The sequence below is a fragment of the Phaenicophaeus curvirostris genome, chromosome 38 (assembly GCF_032191515.1).
Source record: "Phaenicophaeus curvirostris isolate KB17595 chromosome 38, BPBGC_Pcur_1.0, whole genome shotgun sequence".
In the NCBI taxonomy this organism is placed as follows: Eukaryota; Metazoa; Chordata; class Aves; order Cuculiformes; family Cuculidae; genus Phaenicophaeus; species Phaenicophaeus curvirostris.
The window spans coordinates 1,342,470-1,362,774 of NC_091429.1; the positions used below are offsets into that span (position 1 = coordinate 1,342,470).

General features: G+C 55.2%; 1 protein-coding gene across 1 annotated transcript in view; it reads left to right on the forward strand.

The window, feature by feature from the left end:
* SLC48A1 (solute carrier family 48 member 1) overlaps positions 1-19,341 on the forward strand; it is a 111,157-nt gene extending 91,816 nt beyond the window's left edge. The window contains exon 4 of the transcript XR_011339321.1: positions 19,329-19,341. The gene's annotated coding sequence lies outside the window, so the exon portion shown is untranslated. The remainder of the gene's footprint in view (positions 1-19,328) is intronic.
* The last annotated feature ends 964 nt before the right edge of the window (positions 19,342-20,305 follow it).

Below are 20,305 nucleotides of genomic sequence, written 5' to 3' on the forward strand. Positions count from 1 at the left end.
GATTTGCTTAACGCTGCAGTTCAATTATTCTAGTGGGGTGACCAAGCGCTGCCGTCCTCTCTGCCCACCCCAGGCCAGCAGGTGATGGCCACACAGCTGCAGGGACCCAGACAAACCCCAACCACCCTGGCACTGCGGCTGGGACCGACCCCCTGTGCGAGGAACCCCTCTTCTGGGACACCTCCAGCTGGTGGCAGCTCTTTTCTGCAACTGGGTTGGGGGGTAGAAATGCCACCAAGTTCTTTTCTGGAGTCCTCGGCACAGGAAGAACACGGATCTGTTGGACCAAGCCCAGAGGAGGCCATGAGGATGATCCAAGGGCTGGAGCATCTCCCACATGAGGACAGGCTGGAAGAGTTGGGGTTGTTCAGCGTGGAGAAGAGAAGGCTCTGGGGAGACCTTGGAGCAGCTCCCAGGGCTGAAAGGGGATGCAGGAAAGCTGGGGAGGGGCTCTGGATCTGGGTGTGCAGGTTTTGAGCTGCAAGAGGGGAGATTGAGGTGAGATCTTAGGGAGAAATGTTTTCCTGTGCAGGTGGAGAGGCCCTGGCCCAGGTTGCCCAGAGCAGGGGTGGCTGCCCCATCCCTGGAGGGGTTCAAGGCCAGGTTGGATGTTGCTTGGAGCCCCTGATCCAGTGGGAGGTGTCCCTGCTCGTGGCAGGGGTGGAACTGGATGGGCTTGGAGGTCCCTTCCAACCCAAACCATTCTATGATTCCATGACCAAGGAGGATCCAGCCCCTCTCGGCCCCAGCGCAGAGCGGAGCAGCAAGGCCATGGAGCTGGCTGACCACACGAGGAACGCTTCGCAATTTTCTCCAGGTTCGAAGCATCCCTGAGCCATGAAGAACAGCTTCTGCTCTCACGCTTGCTCTCCCTGGCAGCAGTTCTCAAGATAAATGGTCTGTACTGAAAGTCTGCTAGGACCTCCACATCCTCCCTTGGGGACCCTCTAGTGCCACATCCAGGTGTCAGTGCAGACTTGGATGAAGGAAAAGAGGACGCTGGGATGACCTTGAGCTCAGCAGAAGCCAGGAGATGAGCCCCAAGAGAAGCAGAGGCTCCTGCATCCAAGTGCTCTGCAGAAACAGTCAGCACTCCATCCCTGACCCCCTTGGGATGCCACGCGCCAGTCCCTGCCTCGGTCCTGGGACAAGGACAGAGAGGACCATGGATGAGCTCAAATAGATAGCAAGAAAGATACAGAAAAAGCAAGGAAAGTGGGAGAATGGTGCTTCTCCTCTGCTCTGGCTTGTCCTGGGGATGAAGGGAGCGAGCAGGGACACACTCCCACCTCAGACACAGCCTCTGCTGTGAATATTCCACCCTACAGCCACGGGAAGATAAGACTGGAAAGCAGGTGCTTTCACTGGCCTCTTAAGTGTTGCCAAAGGCAGCTGGATGAAGAAAAGAGGCTCTGGCAGGAGGAGAAGAGACTATTTTCACTTGGTAGTTGCACCCCCAGGCTACGTATGGAAACACATCCTCTGCAACCCAAGTGCAACAAGCCAACCTGGAGAATTTACACAAGCCTTGAAGTTGAGGATACACATAAAGGAAGAAATTCAGAGAGCAAATCCCTCGCGTCGTCTTGAGCGATCGCTAGGAAGTAGCGTGCTCCACGTTTTCCGTGCTGCCCAAGGCTCCGCTCTTACGCAACTTTCGGCTTTTGAAAAAGCAGCCTCAGCATCAACCCCCTTTTCCTCTCCCTTGCGTAAGAGATTCTCCTTCCGTGAAGGCTCGAGAACGTCCCCCCAGAGAACTGCTCCCAGCGCCACGTCCGGACTCCTTCCTGCAGCAGCAGGGAGTCCTCTACTCTGCTCTGTAGAGGCTGCCCCGGCGCGTGGAGCTGAGCTCCAAGGCACTTGCAGGACCTCAGGATGCTCCAGAGGCTCTCTGGACATTTCAGAGAAGCAGGCGACCCAAGCGACAGGGTCCTTCCAGCTACAACTGGAATACAAGCCGGATCAAGACACTTTCCTATTTTATTTCTATAAGTGCTTAACGTGCTCCTTGCAGAGGAGAACTGGGTGTACCTGAGTAAAAGGGAAAGTGGAATCATAGAATCATCAAGTTGGAAAAGACCCACCGGATCGAGTCCAACCATTCCCATCAATCACTAACCCATGTCCCTCAGCACCTCGTCCACCCATCCCTTCAACCCCTCCAGGGAAGGGGACTCAACCCCCTCCCTGGGCAGCCTGTTAAAGCCTGGAGAAAGGGAATAAATGAGGCAAAGTAGGCAAAGAAGGTTGGAGAGCAGATAGAGGTCCAGAAGCACCAAACATGCCCTGAAGATTCAGTACAGGCAACCACAATCTTCTCAAGAAGCCCAAATGCACCAGGAAGTCCTACCTGCTTATTTCAGAGGATCATGGAATGGTTTATGTTGGATGGGACCTTAAAGACCATCTAGTTCCAACTCCCTGGCCAGTTCTTCTGCCAGTTACTCTGTTCCTCCTGCGTCCTACCCTTAGCACCCACCTTTCCAGCATCCCCTGAAGCACAGAGGCTGCAGTGCGAGCAGGACCAGGTGCCAGACCAGCAGCACTGTTTGTTTTGCACTGATGTGAGCTGTATTTGCATCCAACTGCACAACACAACCCCGTGGAAGAGCTAATTCTCCTGCTGGCATGAGTTCCTACTCCTGGATACAAACACCTCATGGGATGAAGCCCAATGTCTCCGCCTGGGAGTGAGCAACACTCTTTGATACCACGCTGAGGCGCGAACAGCAAGCCAGCCAGACCCCGAGGAAGACTCCATTCTGAGGGAATCCTTCATAATCATAGAATCATGGAAGGGGTTGGGTTGGAAGGGACCTCAAAGCCCATCCAGTTCCAACCCCATGGGTCAGGGACACCTCCCATGGGATCAGGGGCTCCAAGCCCCATCCAGCCTCACCTTGAACACCTCCAGGGATGGGGCAGCCACCCCTGCTCTGGGCAACCTGGGCCTCCCCACCCTCACAGGAGAACATTTCTGCCTAAGATCTCATCTCAATCTCCCCTCTTTCAGCTTAATTCCTGCGTTGACAGCAGAGAGCACCATCCAGCACATGTAGCCTTAAACGGCGATGGACTAAACTCTTCAGATGAGGGAAGGCAAAAAGATACAGGGGATGGATGTGCTGAGATGTTGTGGAATCAAGGAATCATAGAATCACCAGGTTGGAAGAGACCCACCAGATCATCGAGTCCATTCCTATCGAACACTAAGCACTAAAGTGTCGCAGATAGCCAGTACCTTGCTCCAGCACCTCCCTGGGAGCAGAACCTGCGTGGAGATCCTCCCTTAGGACATTCCCTCCCTGCTGAAGGCCCCTCTGGGTGACAGTGTCACACTGACTCAAGGCTCTTTCCTCAGCATCTTCAGGTATTGCTCAACAGGGACCGCAGTGACACAGACACATGGCGCTTATATCATCCCTGCCGCCTCATCGACTCTCTTACGGGTTCCTCTGCCTCTTGCAGAGCGTTCACCGCCTCCAGCCCCGCTGCTCGACCAAGAGCTGTTGTGCCTTGGCACAAATTCCTCCTCCAAGGTGAGCCTGGGAAATCTCCAAAGCCAGTTCCCAAAGCGCTCGGGCTCCACTTTCTATTTATAGTTTGACAACTTGGACAATGCCACCCAAGCCAAGCACAGCAGCTCCCCTCCCCCTGGCTGAGCTCAGCCCCAAAGGACTCGATCCTGCACGATCCTCCGAGCTGCTTAAATTCTGCACACATGCGTTCGGAGTTAGCAACTGCTGCTATATTCGGAAGGCAGTTTCCACGGAAGACGGAGCCCTCCAAGGCAGGGAAAGACAACAAACCCCTCGCATGCATTCTGCAGGACTGCACCGTTCTCCTCGTCTTCCTCAGCTCGGCTTAACGAGACCCAAAAGTGAATTTCAGCAGCACCGGTGATTCATCCCACACCCACCGGTCCCTGCCTGCGCCTCTGCCAGAGACACAACATAAACCCAGCCCCACGAGCTCAGGAGGACAAGAAGTTTAGCACTTTGTGAGGCTTCAATCCCAAGCAGAAACCTCCCCTAGCCCAGGAGATCCTGTCCAAATCCCAGAAAGATGCACAATAAGCAGAAGACAAGCTCACTAGACCCACCCACAATCTCCTCCGTCCTCCTGCTGCGCTGTCCCAGAGGGCGAGATCCAGACCAGCATGGACCAGCCCTCACCCTGTCACTTCTCCATCTCCAAATGATCACAGAATCACCAGGTTGGAAGAGACCCCCAGGATCATCGAGTCCAACCATTCCCATCAATCACTAACCCATATCCCTCAGCACCTCGTCCACCCGGCCCTTAAACCCCTCCAGGGAAGGGGACTCAACCCCCTCCCTGGGCAGCCTCTGCCACTGCCCAATGACCCTTTCTGTGAAATATTTGTTCCTGATGTCCAGCCTGACCCTTCCCTGGTGGAGCTTGAGGCCATTCCCTCTCGTCCTGTCCCCTGTCCCTTGGGAGAAGAGCCCAGCTCCCTCCTCTCCACAACCTCCTCTCAGGGAGTTGCAGAGAGCAATGAGGTCTCCCCTCAGCCTCCTCTTCTCCAGGCTGAACCCCCCCAGCTCTCTCAGCCGCTCCTCTTCTTCTCCAGCCCCCTCCCCAGCTTCCTTGCTCTTCTCTGGACTCGCTCCAGAGCCTCAACATCCTTCTTGGGGTGAGGGGCCCAGAACTGACCCCAGGATTCCAGTATTGGGACAGGTCTAACCTCATCGCCACCCCGCGCGCTCACACCTGCTGAGCTTCCAGCCTCGCTGCGAGCACTTTTGCTGCTATTTTCGTGCTCCCACTTCCTGCTCGCATCAGGCAGACGAGTAGGAAGTGCTGAAATCCTCCGATCCTTGCTGCAAAACCAGGAAGCGCCAGAGATCTCCTGAGAAAAGCTGCGATTTCCAGGCTGCGAATGCTCCGCAAACATCTGGTTGGAGAGATCACATCCGGACCCTTGGGGAGCGAGGCCCACCCTTCCCATCCTCCCCGAGCATCTGGTAGAACAAACTCGGGGCAGAAAGCACTAATCCATCATCCAGGTGGGCAAAAAACTCCTGCACAGCCTGAATCCTCAACCGTTCGCTTCCCCTCCTCTCCCACGCCAAGCGATGCTTCCTCTCTCCTGCACAACCACCACGGAGCCGCATCCAGCCCTGGTGCACGTCTCAACGCCGCCTCCACGACGTCCCATTACTCAGCAGAGCCTCGTAACATGCCCAGACCCTGGATAATCCCTTTCCCATGAAAAAAAGGTGTGGGAAGAGCTGCTTTTTGGGAGCCCTGGGATTGCCAGCACAGAGCAATTCGTGGATAACTCAGGTGAGGGGGCTGAGCAGGCTCGTACGCTTTGTCTCCAAGTGGATCTGGGCTGCTCTGCACATCGACAGCTCTTTTCCCAGCTCACATCCTTTCTCAACAAGGTATTTGGAGAGAAAAAGAGAGACGCCGTGTCAATAAATACACCCGAGGAGGACACAGCCCGGCAGAACCATCAGCGCCACCACTCCTCTGCGTTCAAAGCTTTGCTCCCTGGCCTTAGGAAGGGAAAGGCAACACAGGAATAGAAGCAAAACGCTTCAGCAAACCACAGGCTCGGGTTCACCACATCTAAACGGGCATTTCCAAAGGTAGCCACAGCTCCGGAGGCCTCGGTTGACCTGGCAAGTCAGGGATTCCCAGACCTGAATTCTCCCCTTTGGCATCAGCACCTCACCTAGGCTGACGCTCACAGCCACACGCACGATTCCACATGGAACATCATCACTTTTTGGGGCAGAATGGATGCTCTCGAAGCAACCGTCACCCAACGCTTCCCCAGGCATCAACCAGGTTCTCTGGGTCCATCAGATGCTTCGTCACCTGCATCCATCCCTGCTGCCCCACACCCCAACGTGGGGCCAGCGGATGCTCCCTTGCCTTCCCACCTCCCCAGTAACGGGGTCTCAGCCCTCGGGAGCCCCTGAACCCCCAAGGAAGGGGTCCCAGCCCTGGGGAGCCACTGAATCCCAAGGGAAGGGCTTCTAGCCCTGGGGAGCCCCTGAACCCCAAGGAAGGTGTCCCAGCCCTAGGGAGCCCCTGAACCCCCAGGGGAAGGTGTCCCAGCCCTAGGGAGCCCCTGAACCCCCAAGGGAAGGTGTCCCAGCCCTGGGGAGCCCCTGAACCCCCAGGGGAAGGGGTCCCAGCCCTGGGGAGCCCCTGAACCCCCAGGGGAAGGGGTCCCAGCCCTGGGGAGCACTATGAGCCCTGCTGGCAATGGGGGTCTTGATCCTGGGGAGCCCTCCCACCCCCTGATAACAAGGTCTGGGCTGTGGGGAGCAACCCCCCCCCCGGCTCCCCCTCAGTAACAGGGTCCTGGATAGGGGAGCTCTCCCACTGCCTCCAGGAGGGGGGATCGGTCCTGGGAGCCCTCCCACACCCCCAATAAAGGGACCTCAGCCTCGGGGAGCCCTCCTACTCCCCAGTAAAGGGATCCTAGCCCTGGGGAGCCCTCTCACCCCTGCCAGTAACCGGATCCCAGCCCTGGGGAGCCCTCCCACACCCCCAGTAATGAGCTCTCTGCCCTGGGGTGCCCTCCTACACCTCTCCAGTAATGGGGTCCCAGCATAGGGAGACCCTTGCCCTTCTGGTAATGGGGTCCTGGTCTGGGGAACCCCCTGGTTACACGGTCTCAGCCCTAGGGATGCTCTGAACTGGGGAGCCCTCCCACCCCTCCCAGTACGAAGATCCTGGTGTGGGGAGCCCCTTGCCCTCCTGGTAACAGGGTCCCGGGCTGGGACCCACCCCAACCTCCCAGTAACGGGGTCCCAGGCTGGGGAGCCCCCTGCTCTCCCAGTAATGGGGATCTGGGCTAGGGACCCCTCCCATCCCTCCCGGTAACGGGGTCCCAGGGTGGGGATCCCTCCCAGTAATGGGGTCCTGGGCTGGGGAGCCCCCTGCCCTCCCAGTAATGGGGTCCTGGGCTGGGGACCCTTCCCATACCCCTGGGAACAGGGTCCAAGTCCTAGGACCCCTCCCATCCCTCCCAGTTAGGGGGTCCGGGGGTGGAGACCCCTCCCAGTAACGGGGTCCCAAGGTGGGGATCCCTCCTAGTAATGGGGTCCCGGACTGGGGAGCCCCCTGCCCTCCCAGTAATGGGGTCCTGGGCTGGGGACCCCTCCCATACCCCTGGGAACAGGGTCCAAGTCCTTGGACCCCTCCCATCCCTCCCAGTTAGGGGTCCCGGTCGGGTTCGTACCTGGGCCGGGGGGGCTCGGGGCGGGGGTCCCCGGGCGAAGGGGCTCTCGGGGCTCTCCGGGCTCCTCGGCTCCATCGGCGCCGCCGCCACCGCCCAGCGCCGGAACCGGGCGGGGAGGAGGCTCGGGGACCGGGACGGCACCGCCCCACGAGCTGAGCCCGCCCCCGGCCCCGAGCCCCCGAGCATCCCCGGCTCCCGGAGCTGGAACGGGCTGGGAGCGAGATATGGAGCATCCCGGGCTCCTGGAGCTGGGAACGGGCTGGGAGCGAGATATAGAGCATCTCCGGGCTCCTGGAGCTGGGAACGGGATCGAGATATAGAGCATCCCCGGCTCCCGGAGCTGGGACCGAGATATGGAGCATCCCCGGCTCCCGGAGCTGGAACGGGCTGGGAGCGAGATATGGAGCATCCCGGGCTCCTGGAGCTGGAACGGGATCGAGATATAGAGCATCCCCGGCTCCCGGAGCTGGGAACGGGCTGGGATCGAGATATGGAGCATCCCCGGCTCCCGGAGCTGGAACGGGCTGGGAGCGAGATATAGAGCATCCCCGGCTCCTGGAGCTGGGAACGGGATCAAGATATGGAGCATCCCCGGCTCCTGGAGCTGGGACCGGGCTGGGATCGAGATATAGAGCATCTCCGGGCTCCTGGAGCTGGGACCAGCCTAGGATCGAGATATAGAGCATCTCCGGGCTCCTGGAGCTGGGACCAGCCTGGGTTTGAGCGCTCGGAGCATCCCAGGACTCCTGGAGCTGGGACCAGCCAAACACAGGGCAGATTTGTGCCCTTTCCTCCCCGTTTTCTTGCAGTTCAGTAACCACCAACGAGTCCTTTCAAGTGGCCACAACATTTGGATTTGATCCATCCGGCGGGTAAGAATGAGGGTGGCTCCAGAAAGACACGGGGAGCACAAGCAGAAATGAGCCACGGGGCTTGCCAGCCTTTCTACTGCTATTTAGAATCACAGGATGGTTTGGGTTGGAAGGAACCTCAAAGCCCACCCAGTCCCACCCCTGCCATGAGCAGGGACACCTCCCACTGCATCAGGGGCTCCAAGCCCCATCCCACCTAGCCTTGAACCCCTCCAGGGATGGGGCAGCCACCCCTGCTCTGGGCAATAGAGAACAGACTTGCTTCGACAGGAGAAACCATGAGCAGTTTGTTCCAACAATCCCTCAGCCGAGCAGTTAGAAAGACGCGGGGCAAGCGAGAATGCAATTCAAATCCTTGTTGCTAGGAGCCAAACTCGACCTCTAGTCCCCTCCATCCTGGGTGAACATCCAAGCCACCAGACTGCTGAGAAAAGGGGCAGCAAACGCTGGCAGAAGGCCCTGACCTGAGAAGCGCTTTGCAAACTTAATTGGAGACAGGCACTTCCCCATAGCCCCGAGTGAAACTCCTAAATTGCATGGAATTGCAGGCTTCAGACACACCTCCCGTGCGTGTTTCCAAGTGACTTGCTCTGCTGTCAGGCTCCCCATCACCTTTTTCTCATCTCAGAGAGCCCAGAGCCAGGATGGGGCAGCTCCCATTGCAGCCCAACCCGATGGGATGAGGAAGGGGATGAGCTGATGATGGGACAGCAAGAGCATCCCATGCATGGAGGGAGCCTGGCATCTCCAAGAAAGACAATGAGCCAAATTCAGAGATAAGGAGGTGATGCTGAGGGTCTTCTGATCCCTTTCAAAGTCAGGGAGGTGTCACCTGAAGTTTCCTTACCAGCCCGCGACGGTGGTTATTTGGTCACTGTTCCTCTGCAAGACGGCAACTGCATTTCCAGGAAATCCAAAGTGCAGGGGGATCTCCGACCGCTGAACTAGGCTTCTCTTTTCTGAAGAAGAAATCACTTCAGATGCAGAGCAAGACCCTGCCTCGTCCCAGGGCGAGGAGCCCCGGAGGAGCCACCGCTCGGCCGCAGCATCCTGCATCTCCGCAGGTCAATGGGTGCAGACTCGGCGAGGTAAACACCGAAACACGAGTGGGCAGGGGCTGTGTTTTTGCTGAGCTATTTTGCTCACTCGTACAATACCAGAGCGGAACACGGGAAGTTACATATCAAGCATGCATGTGTGCACACAGGCGAAAGCCCCAGTTACAAGCAGTTATTTTCAGCCCTCTCTGAGCTGGGAGGCTCAAACGGCAGCCGCTCATCTCACCTTCACAGCTTTCTCTTTCCCTTTCATCGATGCCAGTTCCCTTCCGGATCCACTTTTCCTTCCCTTTCCTTTCCAACCTCTCAAAACCTCATTGATCACAATTTCATCTTAGAAAGAGTTGGCAAAAGCTCATCTGAGAAGGTGCACGACCCTCAAACAGCACCTGGCAGCGGTTCAGTCTGTAGCAAGGGCAGGGGGAGGGGATTTTGTTTTGTTTTTTTTTTTAATGACTCATAATTACACTTCAATACTTCTCTGATTCGGAAAACAACCCTGCAACAGAGGTGCTGCTCGTTTGAGGTGGTTGCAAATGAATCCCAAACTGAAGCTGAGGGGAAATCACAGCGTTGGTGCCAGGGGAGGAAGCCGACCAGCAGCGGAAAGAGCAATAATGTCCTTGATTTCACAGGCTATGAAAGCGCCAGCCCTTTCCCAGGTTGGTGAAGAAGCCAGCTGGGAGCTGCTGGAAGCTCAGACCCTCGCCAGGAAGGGGCTCCACATCGGCACGAGGCCGGACTGTGCTCTGGAACCACAGGAGGACAACGGCACAAAGCAAAGCAGTGACAGGAGGGACACAACGAGACGTAGAGCCCCTGTGGATGCACCATCAATAGGAAGAGAGGAATATGGAGTGGGTGAACTGCCTTCTTCCCCTGGATTCCACACCTCATCCATGGGCAGGGACACCTCCTGCTGGATCAGGGGCTCCAAGCCCCATCCAACCTGGCCTTGAACATCTCCAGGGATGGGGCAGCCACCAGTTTTCTTGGAAACCTGGACCAGGGCCTCCCCACCCTCACAGGAAAACACTTCTTCCTAAGATCTCATCTCAATCTCCCCTCTTGCAGCTCAAAACCGTCCTGTCTCATCCCATCCCTGCCCTCCCTGGCTTCTCCTTCATAACCCCCGTCAGAAGTGACCTGCACGCAAAAAGCAAACCCCATCTCCAATAGCAGTGAAATCCCACTAGACCTTCTTCCATCCAGACCACCAAAGCTCCACATGAAGGTGTTGGGGAACTGAACCAGCTGGCAGCCTTGGAGCGTGGGGTCGATTGAGATCATCCAACCAAGATTATTTTGGAAGCGCAGGCAGTATTTTTAGCCTGGAAATCAAGGTATTGTTTCCCTTTCTTGAGTCCCTCCTCCCTTCCAGACCCCTGCCAGCACAGCTGGAGTTCTGCTGGGGGGCCAAGTGCAGAACCCACTGCCGGTTGTGAAAGAAACTTGCTATTTTGATTGGCAGAGATGAATGTGCTTCACCCCCATGCGTTGTGCAACCCTCAGGCTGCCGACGGAGGAGACAAAGGCTCTAAAGGCTGCCCAGCCTCATCCCAGCTCCCCAGCAGCCGCTCGTGGGAGGCAGGGAGGCTTCCTACAGCATCTCCGCGTGGGCTCAGCCCCGGCGTTTGGGGAGAAGGAGAGCCAGGACGTGGTTCGGCTGCCTGGGATGGGGATAGAGGGTGGGAAAGAGTGGCAGTTCCCAACAGAAGTCTTTGCTGAGTGGCTGGGTGAGCTCTCCTAGTTCCCACCCATCACACCTACAAGGAGGTCCTACAAGGAGGTTCCTACAACAAGGCAGAGAAAGCAGACAAAGGATAGGTCAGCAGATGTTCCAGGGGCTGAGGACAACTTGCAAGGTCGGGGTGCACTCCTGGCCCCCCAAAACCAGCAGGAGCCATGAAATCAGGCATCCATCCTGGGAAGACCTGCGCAAGGGAGCACAGGCAGCCCAGTTCTCAGCTCTGTCCCCCATCTAGGGCCACCTCAGAGCCACCCAGCTCCAGCTCAGGACCACCACGCTCCCTTCCCACAAGCAGGAACATCTGGAACAGCGAGAGCCCACGTAGGTATTGGCTGTAGCAGGTGAGGAGTGACGATTGCGGTTTCTCTCAGACGAGAGCGTCCTCTGACGTGGGCTCAGCTCCCTGCCCTGCCCCGATTTAGGAAGCTGCGCTGGGAACCTGGGCTGCAGCCAGCTTTGTGCTGGCACGGGACAATCCGAACCAGAGCCCTGGGAACAAAACGCTCCCTGGTGTCTCCGTGAACAGTTGGCACCAGGAGGGCTGGTGCAGGTGTGGGGATCCCATTGCTCATGGGGAAGAACCTGGTAAAATTCAGGACAGAGCAAGGAGCTCGTTGCATTCCCACGACTCCGTAACCACTTAAGCAAAATAAGGATGTGAGAGAGCAAGAGGGGAGCACACTGCAGGCAGGACCCACAGCCTCAGGGACAGCCCAGCATCCTCGCCTTGGCTTTGTGCTGATCTGCATCCACAAATTTTCCATTCCTAAAAAGTAGCTCCTTACACCTGCCTGTCCCGCAGCCAAAACTCATTGTGCTTCAGATACAGCCTCCTTGGGCTGCAGCAGGACCTCACAGTCCGGGTGCTTTGGCCTCATTTGCAAGACGCTGAAAATCACTGTTTGCTCTCACTCTGTAGCTGTGGATCTCCCGCTGATGCTCCAGCACCTGCTCCAAGCCTACCCTACAGACTTAGGCAGGGACATCGCCTACCTCATCGTGGTGCAAGGCAGGGGAGATAAAGCTGCATCTGCTCTTCTCATCCCTCTGCACACAGCTTAACCGAAGCACCTTGTGGCTGCAAATGCAACAGGGAGCCTGCATGGTGCACAAGCCCTGTCTCAACTCGTTTCTAGCACACTTTCTCCTTCCTCTCCTCATTTCTCCTCTTCTGGGGCTTGATTTTGGGATGCTTGGAAGGTTTTGAGGCCACCCTGGTGAGTCTGCCAGCAGCAGCAAGGCTGGCTGAGCCAGCAAGCAGGTAGGTGAGTTGCTGATTTGAGCACAAGAGTCCTTGATGCCTTTTTTATTTGCTGATTTATGATACAAGAGCAGCAACTCACACCCTGTGTTGGGCAACGCGCAGCTGGGCTGGGAAGGAGGCACCGAGAGGTGCTTGGGGCAAAGAACCAGGTGATGGATCAGGTCTTCAAGGTGTGTGCTGGGCACTGATGGGTTTGTCCTTCATCTCTCTGGGTCTCAGCCCCAAAAGTGAAGGGATTGGGGCCAGACCAGGGACTGCGCAGGTCCTGGCCGCCTTGGACAAGCACCAGCCCACTCCCAGTGCAGTTTTGGCCCTGGTTTCATAGAATCAGAGAATCACCAGGTTGGAAAAGACCCATCGGATCATCGAGTCCAACATCACGGACCGCTCAGCATTTAAACTTCTTGACTTCCATTCAGCAAATATAAAACTCTTCATGTTTAAACGCACAACGCTGGGAGCGTGCAGACACTCTGCACACAGGAACTTGTATAATAAATCATTTTTCTCCTCCACAGGCCCTCATCTTGCACCGCCTCTGCGCACGCTGTGGTGGGTCCACCCTTCATACGTTTTCAGCTGAGATTTGGGCTCTGAGGACTCTTAGAGACCTCAAAATAGCCATCAGACAGCTGAAGAGGCAGAAGCCCTCAAGGAGCTGCCACCAGACCCTTGTTTCCCCACCAGCCCCATCTTCTACCTGTGCTTTTAATGCTATTTTCTTGCCAGCCCCAAATTTAGTTTTAAATAGACACTCCTTGAATAAAACCTACAAAAATACCTTCACCATCCTGCTGCTGAGCATGAAACCGCAGCACGGCAAAGAGGAACCAGCCACTTTGAAAAATAACATTTAAAATTGAAAAAACAATCACGCTTCTGCCTCCCGTTCCTGGTTGTGCAAAGCAAACGGCAATTAAATCAGAGGGAAGGGGCGATGCCGGTGGGTGGCTTGGCTCCAGCTCTGCAGCCCCCGGCGCAGCCCAGTCCCGCGGCCGCTTTTGTGCAGCCCCAGGGGAGAGAAAAACATTTGGTTTAAAAACAGGAAAATGTGATTGTCAAACCACAACAATGGGCTGGGGAAGGAGCCGGAGCAGCTCTGAATTTAGCTTTCGAAACAGCCTTCGAGTTGACTAAATGTTTCTGCAGCAGATGCCGTGTGGTCCCACACTGCACGCCCTCTCCTGACTCCAGCAGCAAAAGCAATAACCCAGAGCCTTCAAAATTTCTCTTCTAGCTGGGTCCCACCTCTACTCCTCTGCTTTCAAGCCTCTCCGGTGGGATCTGCAGGCACAGGGACAACCTGGTGGGTCCCTCAGTGCCTTTCCCTGCACGTTGTGTCCCTGCCTATGGTAGAGGGGTTGGAATTGGATGATCTTCAAGGTTCCTTCCAATTGCACCTTCACTACTGCATTCAGTTTGGGCTCCTCACTCCAAGAAGGACATTGAGGGGCCAGAATGGAGCTGTGGAACAAATCTTATGAGGATTAGCTGAGGGAACAGGGGTTGTTTAGCCTAGAGAAAAGGAAGCTGACGGGAGACCTCATCACTGTCTACAACTGCCTGCAAGGAGGTTGAAGAGAGGTGAGTGTTGGTCACTTATCCCAAGTAACAAGCAATGGGACAAGAGGAAACAGCCTCAAGTTGTGCCGTGGGAGGTTTAGAGAGCACTGCCGGGGGAGGAAGAGCACTGCCTGCTCTTCCTTATCTTTTTCATTAGAGAAGCCCCAGCCAAACAGTTTCATGGAAAGGGGCTGTCTAATTTTACAGCAGTTTGCAAATGTCACCTGTGGAGTGACTGGCAATTGTTTATTTCCCTTCCAAATGCCCAATAGGGTTCGTATCCAGATAAAGAAATAATAGCCGGCAGAGCTGTGTTTCCTAAACATCAGGAGAATGAACAAAAGCCTCTGGAGTGCTCTGAGCACCGCTCTGAGCTGCTGGGCACATTGGCATCATAGAATCACCAGGTTGGATGAGACCCACCAGATCATCAAGTCCAACCATTCCCATCAATCACTAACCCATGTCCCTCAGCACCTCGTCCACCCGGCCCTTGAACCCCTCCAGGGAAGGGGACTCAACCCCCTCCCTGGGCAGCCTCTGCCACTGCCCAATGACCCTTGCAGTGAAAAATCCTTTCCTAATGTTCAGCCTAAACCTCCTCTGTTGGAGCTTGAGGCCATTCCCTCTTGTCCTGTCCCCTGTCCCCTGGGAGAAGAGCCCAGCTCCCTCCTCTCCACAACCTCCTCTCAGGGAGTTGCAGAGAGCAATGAGGTCTCCCCTCAGCCTCCTCTTCTCCAGGCCAAACCCCCCCAGCTCTCTCAGCCGCTCCTCTTCTTCTCCAGCCCCCTCACCAGCTTCGTTGCTCTTCTCTGGACTCGCTCCAGAGCCTCAACATCCTTCTTGTGGGGAGGGCCCAGAACTGACCCCAGGATTCGAGGAGCGGTCTCCCCAGGGCCGGGTCCAGAGGGAGAAGAACCTCCCTGGCCCTGCTGGCCACGCCGGGTCTGATCCAAGCCAAGATGCCCTTGGCCTTTTTCTGCCCTTAGGGTGGGTTTGGGGACCACCTGAGCATCCTGCACTCTAAGCGTGAGCTTGCTCAGGGGTCAAAGCCAACAGGGCTTGAGGGCTCCATTGCTGTGGGTCATAGAATCACGGAATCATTAAGGTTGGAAAAAACCTCTACGATCTTCCAGTCCAACTATCAGCCCAACACCACCACGCCAACTAAACCGTGTCCTGAAGTGCCACATCTACACATTTTTTGAACCCCTCGAGGGATGGGGACTCCAGTAAAGGAATTTCCTAACATCCAACCTAAACCTCCCCTGGCACAGCTCGAGGCCATTCCCTCTCATCCCAGCTCTTGTTACTTGAGAGAAGAGACCAACACCCACCTCAGTCCAGCCTCCTTTCTGGGAGCTGCAGGGAGCGATGAGGTCTCCCCTCAGCCTCCTCTCCTCCAAGCTAAACAACCCCAGGTCCCTCAGCACCTTCCCACCTCCCCCAGCCCCCACAGAGAGGGGTTTACGTGGCTCATGGGGCTCAGTGGGTGGTTTTTCTTCTCCAAACATTTCAAGCATCTTAAACTGGTGAAGAACACTGGCAGTTTCTTACCCTGACCCAGGCAGATGTGACCTTCTCACCAAGCCAGTTAGAAAAAGGAAACATTGATCTGAAGCTCGCAGTTCACTCTAGGTTGGCTGAGAGAAAACACAACTGATGTGACCTAGGAGGACAACTTTCCGTGGGCACTAGATCAGTCATACAAGTGAAAACCCACACGCGAAATCCCTGGGCAAAGCAGGTACAGTTCGTCTCCAAAACAGCCCGGGTGACTCATGCCCTAGAAAAGCTCTTCCCCTCCATCAACCTTAAAGTGATGCTCAGGTGAAGACATCTAAAGGTAGGGGAGATGAATTCATGCCTTCAGGAAAGTCCCACTGTCAGATCTCCGTGCTTGGCTCCTCCAAAGCCTCACACAGCTTTGAAGGCACAAGGACAGACCCTGCCTTTAGAACTTGCCTTGAAGAAGGGTGGTAGAACATCACAGCAGGTCAGTGAAGATTCAGAGTCTGTGTGTCCTGCTGTGCAAGGAGAGGCTGGAGAGCATCCAGGGGAAGGTTATGGGGCTGAATGAACCATGATCAGAGGTATTTGCAAAGGATTTGATATTTCTCAGGGCAGAAGCATCTTGCTTGTCCGACAGCACAGTGAGATCCAAATGGAAGGAAACAGATCTCCATGAGAAATGAGGAGCATTTAAGGGATGTCATAATCCATCCCGAGGCAAAGTGCTTTCTCCATCAACTCAACAGCTTGAATCAATACGTGCTCTCTTATTAATAAGGATGCAGCACTCACACAAGCATTGGGATAGAGAAAACCGTGAGGTTGGATTGGGCTAGAAAGGGGACACTGATGTGTTTTAGAACTTCACAACAGCAACCACGCTGTGATCTTCCTGGACAGGGTCTACTTGGATGGCCAGAGAGCCACTCCCACAATTAGCAAAGCAGCTCTGTGAGGAGACTAGGCAGTTCTGCAGGGGAAGGTGGATTCCTGCCTTTCAAAACGGCTCAGAAAACACATCAGGAATGACCATGCTGCTAAATCTTTCCACCCAGCAAGCTATGACCTCAGCTCCCAGCCTGCCTGCAGATGTTGGAGGCGACACTCAGGTCCTTGGTACCAACCCACCAAGCGAACGTGAGAGCAGGCGCAAAGGGGTGATGTAGGAGGGATTGTATCATGCTTGGAGCTTGCTGAGAGAGACACGCTTAGAAAGCCTGGAGCTGGACACCCTAACGGTCAAGGAGGTGAGCGGGAGGAGGACTCACCAGCTGCTGCCAGCAGATGGTTAAAACATGAAAGCATAAACAACAAAGTTCCTACTATGGCCAAAAGAGTTGAATTATCCTCTGACAAGTTGGAAGGGTCCCTAGTTCAACCTCCTGCTTGAAGCATAGACAGCTGTGAGATCAGAGTAGGTTGCCTGGAGCTTTGGTCTTGAAAGGCTCAAGAATGGAACCTGCACAGCCTGTTCCAATGTTTAACTGTCCTCACAGGGAAAAAGCTCCTCTTTGTATCCAGCCAGAGCTTCTCTTATTTCAATTCATGCTCATTGCTCCTCCTGCCGTGCCCAGGTGAAGAGCCTTGGCTGTGCAGGTACCCAGAGCATCATCACTACAACTGGCATCAGGTCGCTCCCTGTATGTAGCGCAACTTAATCTGATGATCTAAAAGCATCTTCCAAAAGCAGGTCAGGTACCTCATCTGCAGGACCCACGGTAGACACAGTGCCACCAAGTGGGCACAGACACACGTACGGATGCTCAGAAACCTCCAGAGCTCACAGATCCTGGCAGAGAAGGTGAAGAGAAACTCCTGATCCAAAATTAATTCAGTGAGGCAAATCAACCCAGCAGCTCCTGGCCGTCTGGGTACCCCAAGGGCTGCTTTTACCCAACCGCTTACCTTCTGAAGCCAGTTTGGGCACCAGTTCTCCTCCTTTCCTCCTCCCAAGACTCAAATTCTGACAGCAAAAAATTTTTGTCAATGCCTCAGCACCTTTGAAAGCCACAGAGGAGCCCAAACTGACTTCTGGCAACTGCAGAACAAGCATATTCCGAGAGCGAAAGGTGACAAGCAAAGAGGCAAACGTAACGAGTCACGAGGGTGAAGACGTCTAAAAACCCTGGGCAAGGATGTGCCCATGGGCTGCTGAGCAACCACATCCTACCCACAGCCAGGCTAGTCCTGGGGGCTTCTGCTTTTAACTAGCCCAGATGTCCCTGGTGAGGGACACATTTAGAATCACAGAATCACCAGGTTGGAAAAGACCCATCGGATCATCGAGTCCAACCATTCCCATCAATCACTAACCCATGTCCCTCAGCACCTCATCCGCCCATCCCTTAAACCCCTCCAGGGAAGGGGACTCAACCCCCTCCCTGGGCAGCCTCAGACAGGGACCAATGACCCTTGATGTGAAAAATCCTTTCCTGATGTCCAGCCTGAGCCTCCCCTGGTGGAGCTTGAGGCCATTCCCTCTCGTCCTGTCCCCTGGCCCTTGGGAGAAGAGCCCAGCTCCCTCCTCTCCACAACCTCCTCTCAGGGAGTTGCAGAGAGCAATGAGGTCTCTCCTCAGCCTCCTCTTCTTCCTTTTGAGAGGAACAGCCAGAGCACAGCTGCCAAGGAGCCTTCTGGCATCACAAGCTCCCCAGGGCCACCACGATTAGTGCCAAGGTGGCAGCCCCGCCAGCAGCTTCGCTGCAGGAGCAGCCAGACCTCCAAGCAGAGGGGAGCTTTGCTCTCAGGCTGAGGTCATGTTTCCATTCCGTGCTTGGCAGCGCTGCTGGCAGCTCTTCCACAATCTCCCAGCCCTCTGGATGCCGTGGCAAACAGGCCAGGTCTGCGGGGGACTCCCCAGATGCTGCTCCAGGCTGTGTCCTCGGCTCAGCCCTCCCTGGATGTGCCCACGTCACCATCTTCCCAAAGACTTTTCCCTGCTGTAGCCTTGCTCGAAGCAGCTTCCAGCAGGGGTAGACAGTGCCAAGGCAAAAACTCTGAGTGCAGGGACATCCTTTATGGTTTTCCTCCTGGAGCTGGGACACAGGTAGATGCAGGGAAGACTTTTACACCAAGAGCTCTGGAGGTGCAGGTGGAACCTCTCTGCAGCAGGTTAGGATGAAGGCAGCTGCCAGCAGAGCCAAGGGGACCAAGACGGGATGCCTGGATGAGCAACCTAGTGCTGCTCACACGACAAATCACAGAAATCCCAAGAAAGCGAGGGGACAACCCAAAACATGCGTGTTCCGTGGCCAAGGGCTGGCAGGGAGCGTGGCCAGGAGGCAGCTGAGGCTGCTCTGCAGTAGCTGGCAGGAACCCAAGCCTTCCTCTGGCCAGCCCCTTCCTCCCAGAGGGTTTCCAGGATGGACATTAACACTTTGCTGGCTAAGCTGTGGCTTTGGTTGTGGTTGGTGGCATCTTTGAAACGGCGCTACTAACTCTAATGGGTTTTTATCTCATGAGAGAGAGAAATAGAAGTTGGAGGAAAGGGGGTCCATTTGAGAGGCATCACAGTCAGATGCTTGTGAATTTTTCTTGGAACAGACATCAGCTGGATCCCACCAAAAAGATCCTCATCATTCACACCAGCCTCTTCAAGGGCCACCTACCCTTGCAGGACAAACCCCTGAGGTTGCAGCTCCGTGCGGGATCGCGTGTTTCAGGAGCGACTCCTGGGCTGCAGCTCCATGCCTCCTGCTCTCCCTTCCCACTGCTGCTCCCCACCCCGAGCCCTTTGTGGCATCTTCAGCTTTGACTCAGGGTCCGTTTCCTCTCTATCTCCTCCCACTGAGAGCTAAAGGTTTCTTTTCCTCTCCTACAGAGCTATCCCAAAAGCAAAGAGTAGAAAATCCTGCCTGTGCATCCTCCCATTTCCAACCCCCCTGTAGCTGCCTGGCTTGTCCTCTTCCAACCTTCTCAACTCCAATTGCCCACGATCTATGTGGACGCTTCCAACAGAGCTATTTTTAAAACCCAACGCTATCCAATAAGCAGTCGAGCCTGAGGTTTCATTGAGCAACGTTTCAGCACATTGTGGTCCCTGCCCTCGCGTGAGCTTCAAACATGACGCTCGACAATGCTGAAGGCTTCCCTGAAACAATTGCAACCTCACCATCCCCATGACTGTGCGATGACTCATCCTTTGGATTGAAAGCAATCCGTTGGAAATCATCTCGTTTGGGTTTAAAAAAAGCCCCCTCCAGACTCCTAACGAGGCGATGGGGCTCATTCTCTGCCGTTACTACAAGGGTTTGACTCTGATGGTGATTGAAAGGTGAGGAGCTGGATTCAGCCGAGAGGCAACAACAATTTCTCCAAACCCATCATTTCCCAGGAAGCACAAAGACCAGGTAAATGTGGGATGGGCATAAAGTCCTGGGATTGCAACCAAACGAGTTTTCATTTGCCAAGTCTGCACCTTTACAGGTTTTCTTCACCCGCTGTCAGCTCAAGGCTCTCAGCTCGTGCTTAGCCATTGAAGGGTTTGTACAAACACACAGATATCAGAGTGATTTGGGTTGGAAGGGACCGTGAAGGTCACCCAGTCCTATAACCCTGCAGTGAGCAGGGACATCTCGAACCCGATCAGGTTGCTCAGAGCCTCATCCAACCTGACCTCAAATGTTTCTAGGGAAACAGCCCATCAAAACCAGTAAAGAGACCTTTTACCCTTTTCGCTCTGCCAGTGAGGGAGCTTTCAGGTTTTTGACGCAGAACAGAAACACCCATGATGAGAACGACCCAGCTTTAACCACCAGGCTGCTTTGCTTTCTTTAAGTGGCTTTAACAAAATGAAATATAAGAGCCCAGCTGCTGTGCATTGCTGTGTCTTCAGCAGCCCTGGGAATTAAACCTCTTCAGCACATAAAATACGTTAATTCTGCTTATTTTAGCTATTTTCAGCCATTCCTTCAAGGCATTTGCAGTTTTCCACCCTCCAGAGGCAGCAGCTCTGCACTCCCTGATCAAGAGCCCCTCCCCAGCTTTCCAGGAGCCCCTTTCCACGCTGGAAGCTGCTCTAAGGTCTCCCAAGAGCTTTCTCTTCTTCCAGCTGAAATAGAA